The following is a 9,711-nucleotide window of genomic DNA, read 5'->3' as shown; positions in this document are numbered from 1 at the left end:
CAATAACCTAACTTTACGACTTAAGGAACTAGAAAAAGAGTAACAAACTAAACCCAAAGCTACCAGAAGAAAGGATATAATAAATATTAAATATTAGGATAGAAATAAACAATATGGAAAATAGAAAAATAATAGAGAAAAAATCAGTGAAAGCAAAAGCTGGTTCTCAGAAAAGATCAACAAAATTGACAAACCTTTAGCTAGATGAACTAAGAGGGAAAAAGGCTCAAAATATTGAAATCAGAAATGAAAGTGGGGACATTACTGTGGTATTGAGATATATAATAAGAAATACATAGTTGATCTTTGGCCCTGTTTCTGGCACAGAACTCCTAAAACCCCTGGAATTTCTTGTGATAAAGGTGTCTTTTATTATTTTAATGAGGTTACTTTTGGAACAGGATGGGGCCTGGTTGTTGGTGGAGCCAATCTTGTGATAAGAGAGTTGAAACTTTCAGTCCCACTCCCAACCTCTAGGGAGAAGAGAGGGGCTGGAGGTTGAATCAACCACCAATGGCCAATGACTTAATTAATCATGCCTATGTAATGAAGCCTCCATAAAAACCCAAAATAATGGTGCTTGGAGAGATTCCAGGTTGGTGAACACATGACAATCTTGGGGAGAGTGATGCAGCTAGAGAGGGCATGGAAGCACCACCCCCTTCCCCCATACCTTGCCCCTTCATCTCTTCTATCTGGCTGCTCCTGAGTTATAACCTTTTATAATAAATCAGTGATCTAGTAAGTAAAATGTTTCTCTGAGTTCTGTAAGCCACTCTAGCAAATTAGTCAAACCCAAGGAGGAAATCATGGGAACCTCCAAATTACAGTCAGAAATACAGGTAACAACCTGGACTTGTGACTGGTATCTGAAGTCCAAGAAGCGTGTTGTTGGAACCTCCAATCTATAGCCAATGGGTCAGAAACACAGGTGATAACCTGGGCTTGTGACTGTTGTCTGAAGAGGGGCTGTGGGGGGGAGAGTCTTGTGGGGCTGAGCCCTCAACCTGTGGAATCTGATGCTATCTCCAGGCAGACAGTGTCGGAATTGAGCTGAACTGAGTTGAATTCTCAGATACCCTGCTGATGTCTGAGAACTGCTTGGTGTTGTGTGGGATGCCCCCCACACAAACACTGGGACTGGGTCCAGGAACCCAGAAGAATTACTGACAATTCTATAGAAATTAAAAGGATTATAAGAGAGTATTATGAGCGATTATGTAAGAATAAATTATATATCTAGATGAAATACACAAATTCCTAGAAACACAAAACTATCAAGACTAAACCAGAAAGATATAGAATATCTGAACAGACCTATAATTAGTAAGGAGATATCTACCAAACATTTAAAGTAGAACTAAAATCCCTTCTCAAACTTATCCAGAAATTGAAGAGAAGACTTCCTAACTAGTTCTGTGAGGCCAGCATTACCCTGATACCAAAGCCAGACAAAGATACTAGAAGAAAACTACAGATCAATATCCCTTAGGAACACTGATGCAAAAATCCTCACAAAATACTAGCAAATGGAATTTGCCCACATATTAAAAGATTATATGCTATGGCCAAGTACGATTTATTTCTGGAATGCAAGTATGATTTATCATATAAAAATCAGTCAATGAAACAGACCATATTAACAGAACAAAGGGCTAAAACCACATGATCAACTCAATTGAAAGAAAAAAAAGCATCTGACAAAACTCAACACACTTCCATGATAAAAACATTCAAAACCTAGGAATAGAAAAAAACTACTTCAACATAACAAAACCAACATATGTAAAACTCACAGAAAATATCATACTCAATTATAAAAGACTGAAAGCTTTTCCTATAAAATCATGAACAAAGCAAGTAAACCTGCTTTTGCCACTTCTATTCAACATAGTACTGAAACTCCTGGCCAGAGAAATTAGGCAAGAAAAATAAATTAAAAGCATCCAAATAGGAAGGAAGAAGTACAATGATCCCTGTTCACAGATGATATGATCTTATATATAGAAAACTTTAAAGATTAAAAAAAAAAAGAAGAAGAAAAAGAAAAACAAACAAACAAAAACCCTGTTAGAACTAATAAATGAATTCAACAAAGTAACTGGATACAAAGTCAACACCCAAAACCCAGCTGCATCTTTATACAGTAACAATGAACAAACCTAAAAAGAAATTAGGGAAACAATTCCACTTACAATAGTATCAAAAAAGATTAAAATACTTAGGAAATAATTTAACCAAGGAATTGAAAAACTTGTACAATGAAAAGTATAAAATACTGGTGAAAGGAATTTAAAATATTTTTAAAAATGGAAATACAGCTCATGTTTATGGAATAGAAGACTCAATATTACTTAATATTATTAAAATGCCAATACTACCTGAAATGATTTACAGATTTAATGAAATCCCTATCAAAATCCCAATGAGTTTCTTACAGAAATAGAAAATGCATCCTAAAATTCATATGGAATCTCAAAGGACCCTGAACAGCCATAAAAATCCTAACATAGAACAATGAAGCTAGAGGACTTACATTTTCTGATTTCAAAACTAACTACATAGCTACAGTAATCAAGACAGTATGGTACTTCTATAAAGGGAGACATAGATAAATGGATTATAATACAGAGTCCAGAAATAAACCCTCACATATATAGTCAAATGATTTTCAACAAGGATGCCAAAACGATTAAGAAAAAGATAAACTTTTCAACAAATGGTGGCAGGAAAACTGTATATCCACATGTAAAAGAAAGCTGGAATTTTGCCTAACACCATATACAAAAACTATCTCAAAACAGATTCATGATCCAAGCTTCACAATGTCAGATGAGCAACAATTTCTTGTATATGACACCAAAGGCACAGATAACAAGAGTAAAAATAGACAAATTTATGGATTTTTTTTTTAATTGTGTATCAGAAGACACTATCCGCAGAGTAAAAAGGCAACCTAGAGAATGGGAGAAAATATTTGCAAATCACATATCTGATAAGGAATTAACAAAATATATAGAAAACTCCTAAAACTCAAAACCAAACACAAAACAACCCAATTCAAACATGGGCAAAGAACTTGAACAGTCATTTCTCCAAAGAAGATATACAAATTGCCAAAAAGCACATGAAAAGATGCTCAACATCACTAAGCATTAGGAAAATTCAAAACAAAACTACAATGCAATACCACCTCACAACCAGTAGGATGGGTACTATCAAAACAAAAACAAAGCTAGAAAATAACAAACATTGGTGAGGATGTGGAGAAATTGTAACCCTTGTGCACGGTTAATGGGAATGTAAAATGATATAAGGATTGTGGAAAACAGTATGGTCCTTCCTCAAAAAGTTAAAAATTGCTGTATGGGGCTTCCCTGGTGGCGTAGTGGTTGAGAGTCCACCTGCCGATGCAGGGGACATGGGTTCATGCCCCGGTCCAGGAAGATCCCACGTGCCGCGGAGCGGCTGGGCCCGTGAGCCATGGCTGCTGAGCCTGCGCGTCCAGAGCCTGTGCTCTGCAACGGGAGAGGCCACAACAGTGAGAGGCCCGCGTACCACAAAAAAAAAAAAAAATTTCTGTACAAATGATCCAACCAATTTCACTTCTGGATGTATACTGAAGAGAATTCAAAGTAGGGTCTCAAAGAGATATTTGTACATCCATGGTCATAGCAACATTGTTCACAATAGCTAAAAAGTGGAAGCAACTAAAGTCTCCATTGGTGGATGAACAGATAAGCAAATATGGTATAAGAAGGAAGGAAATACTGCAATATGCTACAACATGAACAAACTCTGAGGGCATTATGCTAAGTAAAATATGCCAGTCACAAGAAGACAAATACTATGTAAGTCCATTTACATAAGGTCAAAATCATACAGACAGAAAATGGAATCGTAGTTGCTCGGGGAGGTGGGTAGGAGGGAATGGGGAGTTATTGTTTAATGGTACAGAGTTTCAGTTTTGTAAGATGAAAAGAGTTCTGGAAAGGGATGGTGGTAAAGGTTGCACAACAATGTGAACGTACCTAATACCACTGAATTGTACACTTAAAAATGGTTAAAATACATTTTTATGTATTTTACTACAATAAAAAATTGAATTAATGGACTGTAAGACCTCTGAGGGTTGTGCTCTCAAAATAACTGGAATACCAAGGCATCTGGAAACTTCCAATTGGACATGCAAATAAATTGATATGTAAGTTACAGGTTACTTAATTTACTTTTCATTTTAAAACGTAGAATACTTCATCATATAACAAATTATGTAACAAAAATCCTTGAATGTACTATTCATATTTAAGCTATGTTTATAGTGTACAATATTTGTTTCAGATTATACTCTTCATTTATAGGAATAAAAATGTACAGATACAGCTAAACCCCACCCCGGATCCATTTCCCTTCTTTCCTTCTCAAAGGGAACTACTATCCTAAAGATAGGAAATATGATTTTAATTCATGTTTCTGTAGTTCTATTAAATATGTAGGTATCTTGAAACAATACATGGGGGGAATTATTCACATAAATGGCATTTCTCTTTTTTTAAACTTTTTTCACTCAGTATTATGTTTTTGAGTTTCATCTGTGTAGATTAAAAAAAAAGGGCTTCCCTGGTGGCGCAGTGGTTGAGAGTCCGCCTGCCGATGCAGGGGACACGGTTTCGTGCCCTGGTCCGGGAAGATCCCACATGCCGCGAAGCGGCTGGGCCCGTAAGCCATGGCCGCTGAGCCTGCGCGTCCAGAGCCTGTGCTCCGCAACGGGAGAGGCCACAACAGTGAGAGGCCTACGTATCGCCAAAAAAAAAAAAAAAAAAAGTGTTGTCTGAGTCTGGCCAGGTCACCAGAGCCAACCTGAGCAGACAGCCTGAGAAGCCAGCCTGAGGAGACAACCTGGGGAGCCAACCTGAGGAGAAGACACCTGAGAGCTCAGACCTGCGTGTCCAGACTAGGAATGGCGGGGAGGTTACAGGAGAGGCACTGCCAGGGCAAAGGCGCGAGGTTGAGAACCTACTCCCCTCCTGTTCCCGTCCCTGCACGCCCCACTCACCTGACCCGGAGCTCAGACTCTAAAAAGCCGCACAGTGAGGGCGCCGGGCCAAGGCCCACACGTAAGGAGACGTCGGGTGCGAAGACCACGTCGTCGTGGGCGGCAGGGCACTCACCTGGCATCCATGGAGAAGCGGCCGCAGTTGCATCCAAGGAGCTCCACAGATTCAGGTCGTACCTGCAGGAGATATCATCCGCTTGAGGAAAAACATGGCCGACGGAGGGGAGGGGCGACGTCCTGGGCAGGCGTGGTGTGTCCCTGAACTCCACCCAGAACACGCCCTCCACCAGCCCCGCCCCAAGAGCCGCTCTGCAGTCAGGCCTCACCCAGAGAAAAACCGAGTACAGCTAGTTAAATCACTTTGATTTCAGTGTAATATTTAGTTGATTAAATATACCTCATCTTATTGAAAAGTTAAGTTGTTTGCATTTTTTCCTATTAAAATATTGCTGTAAAAAGAAATCCTAGTACATGCATACATGTGCAAATTTTTTCTAGAATAGAAACTAAGAGAAGTTAATATATCATAGAGCATGCTCATCTTTAACTTTAGGAGGTATTCCAAATTGCTCTTCAAAGAGATTCTTTAAAACCATTTTTTGCAGAATTCTAATGTAATGTATTATGAAGGAAAGCAACAATTTTCTTTTGAAAGTAACAAAAAAGTCACATGGGTCAGGCCTACTTAATTAAAAATACCTCACCACCATTTTCTTCTAAGATAACTCATATTCAAAAACTGGGTAAGATACTTCTATATCTCAGTTAAAATGCCTTTTGGTACACTGCTAAGAAGCCTTTCTAATGACATGAGAGGGAATAAACCACTGAGAATTCCAACAATAATTTCAAAGTATGTCCTCACTAAGGAAATGAAATAGATGCATGAGCAAATTATATACATAATAAGGGGGAAAGACATATTATGGTCTTTGACAAAAGTTGTTAATTTTTGACCCAATTTATTCACAAATCTACACGTATTCTGGTATGTAGCATGTTTTTTGAGTTTATTGACTAACAGTAAGAAGTAAAATAACAATCATTAAGTAAATGCCACTTTTGTTAACCTGACCTCAGAGTTTTAGGCCTATATGATTAGATGGTGAAAATGAAAGGCCAAAGCTACCTCCATTGAGTTTAGGAAGTGGAATGGCAAAGCATTCTTCTTAGAGGCAATATTTCAGTTATCCTTGGTCCCTCCAAAATACTGTAACGTAAACAATTTTCATATTCTAAGTCAAGCTCCATTTCCTGCTTGAATGATCTATTAACATTTTACTTCCTCTTTTTCTTTTCTTTCTTTCATCTCTTTTTATGTATTTATTTTAAATAATACTTATTTTAAACAATAACTTTTGCACTTCAGGGTAAGTGACACTTTCACAAAAGTTATTTTAAAAATGAGGACAGAGATATATTTATTTCAAGATATATATATATATATACATATATATAAAATGCTTATCAAGTTAGACCGTATTCCGGGAAATAAAACAAGTCTCAAGAAATTTTAAAAGATTTAAGTCATACAAAATATGTTCTCTGACCATAAAGATATTAAACTAACACTGTGAACAGAATAATATCCAGAAAAATCCCTAAATATTTAGAAATTTGAAAACACACTTCCAAATAATCCATGGGTCAAAGAGGAAGTCTCAAGGGAAATTTTAAAATATTTTAAACTAAATAAAGATGAAAATACAACATATTAGAATTTTGGGGATTCTGCTAAAGCAGTGTTGAAAGGGAAATATATAACATTAAATGCTTATATTAAAAGAGAAGAAAGATTGAAAATCAGTAACTAAGCTTCCATCTTAAGAAACTTAAGAAAGAAGGTAAATAAAATAAAAAGTAAAAAGAAAGAACAATATTCAGAGCAGGAATTGAAACAGAAAACAACAGAGAAATTCAATGAAATCAAAATGTGGATCTTTGATAAGATGAATGAAATTGAAAACCTCTATCCAGCTGATGAGAGAGAGAGAGAGAGAGAGAGAGAGAGAGAGAAAACACATGACTAATATCAGGAATAAAAGCAGGGATGGTCTACTTCTGCCATGGACATCAAATGGAAAGTAAGGAAATACTATTAAATAACACTATGCCAATAAATTTGACAACTTACATAAAATGGAATAATTCCTTGAAAAACAAAAACTACCAAGACTCACTTTAGAAGAAATAGATAACATAAATAGTTCTATATCTAAAGAAATTAAATTTCTAGTTAAAATCTACCAAAATAGAAAACTAAATTCCCAGACAGTTTCACTGGTAAATTCTACCAAACATTTACAGAAAAAAATAATTCCAATTCTTCACAATCTCCTCCAGAAAATAGAAGAAAGTGAAATAGTTCAGAACTCTTTTTATGAGGCCAGGAATACTCCAATACCAAACCACACATAAAGACACTATAAAAAAGAAAAACATCAAATATAGCAGTATGTAGAAAGAATACTACATCATGGATAAGTGATTACTATCACCTACATTAGGATCATTTGAGATTCATTCCAAGAACACAAGTCTTGTTCAACATTTAAAAATCAATACATATAATTTGCCATATCAGACTAAGAAAAAACACACGATCATATTGATAGCTGCAAAAATACTGACCAAATATTGCAAAATTCAACATCCATTTGTAATAAAAGCTCCCAGTAAACTACAAATAGAACTTCCTTCAACTAATAAAGGGCATCTGCAAAAAATCTACAGCTAGTAGCATAGGGCTACAATTCATTTTGGGTCAGTTTTCATTTAAAGTGTGAAATATGTATTGAAGTTCCTCTTTTTTTTTTTTTTTTTTTTGTAAGGCCAGTTCTTCTAGCACCATTTGTTCAAAAGACGACCATTTCTCCATTAAATGGCCTATGCAATTTTATCAAAAATAAATTGAACATATTTGTGTGGGCCTATTTCTGGCCTCTGTAACCTGTTCCATTTTCTGTGCATTGCATCCTTTCACCAACCCCCACACCCTTTTAGTTACCACAGCTTATGAGTAATCTTGAAATTAGGTAGTTTGAGTGCTCCAACCTCATACTTGTTTGCAAAATTCATTTTATTTATTCTAGTTCCTTTGGCTTTCCATATAAATTTCAGAACATTCTTATCAATATCTATAAAAATGTTTGCTGAAATTTTCACTAAGATAAATATACAGATCAAATTGGAGAGAAGTAACATCTTAATTCTCATCTTCCAATCCAAGAACACAGTATATCTCTCATATCACAGCATATGTAGTAGATACTGTATTTCTTTTATCGGTGTTTTGTAGTATTAGCAGGCTTTATTTGTACTAACCAAACATGGAGACAATCCAAACAAATGTCCATCAACAGTTGACTAGGAAAACAAATTTTGGTATCTATACCATGGAATACTACTCAGCAATAAAAAGAACAAACTATTGATACATACAACAACATATCTGGATTTTAGAAATAATTATGCTGCCTGAAAGAAGCCAGTCAAAAAATAGTACATTCTGTATGATTTATTTATTTAAAACTCTATAAATTTTAAGTTAATCAATACTGACATAAAGATCAGTAGTTGCCAGGGTATGGGGTGGGGGTAGAAGAGGGTAGTAGAACGGAGGATTTACAAAGGGACACGGGTAAACTTTGGGGGATGATGGCTATGTTCCTCTCTTTTGTGGTGATGGTTTCATGGGTGTACACATACAAATTATGTAATTTAAATGCTTACAGTTTATTGTATGGCAGTTATGACTCAATGAAATTTGCTTGTTTTATTTTCTATAGCTAAATTTGGTTCTGGATATTTGACAATATACTAATAACCACTATATCACCTGTCCCACATTTTGTCCCAAAAGAGGAACTTGGAGACTTCATGTCAGTATCAATACATGGAACTCTAATAATTCAAGCAGGGCCAGTTCCTACTCTAAGGTCTATATTTTCTAAATATATTCTGATAGCAAAGTAACCACATAATGACACATTTATAACTAGACACTCATCTAAGTTAAAGGAATATTTTCCCCCCCTGGAAGTCATAAATTGTAACGATATATTGCATTAGGCAATTACAATTTTGAAGAACAGATCGTGTGCCATTCAGAGTGGTTACTTAGGACATTATAACGGCAGTGTTACATTCATCACAGCATATAGGAGACATGACACAAATACAATGGAAAGGTTATTAATGTAGAAAGGTTTTAAAACTGTCATCAGATCCATTAGTTTTGATACCAGTATTTTACATAAAAATTGCCTGCTGTGAGGATATCTGAGATCAGATATTTGAAGAAAATCAAATCAGATACTTGAAAGGTGACATAGCTGTTAAAAGGACAGACACAAATATATATCAATGGAAGCTTGATGCATTGAAGGCAGAAAGGTCAAGAAAAATATTTCCTTGAGAAATAGGCTGATTCTTTGGCTAGGAGCTGAAATAAAAATGGAGACCTGTTTTTCAAAATAAACCTGAGGATTATCTTTTTTATCTATCATGGAAAAATATTCATCAATGTGTTCATATACTCTAGGTTCAGCCAAGTCATTCAATCAAGTAAGTTGTCAAAGTGACCTTTGTTCTCTTCTTTCTTAAACCTTTACATGGAAAAGATCACTAGAAAGTTGTATAAACTCTTAGTCTCA

This window comes from Globicephala melas, chromosome 2 (genome assembly GCF_963455315.2).
Source record: "Globicephala melas chromosome 2, mGloMel1.2, whole genome shotgun sequence".
Classification (NCBI taxonomy): domain Eukaryota; kingdom Metazoa; phylum Chordata; class Mammalia; order Artiodactyla; family Delphinidae; genus Globicephala; species Globicephala melas.
The sequence above is the reverse complement of the archived record's forward strand: the minus strand, read 5'-3'. Positions refer to the sequence as shown.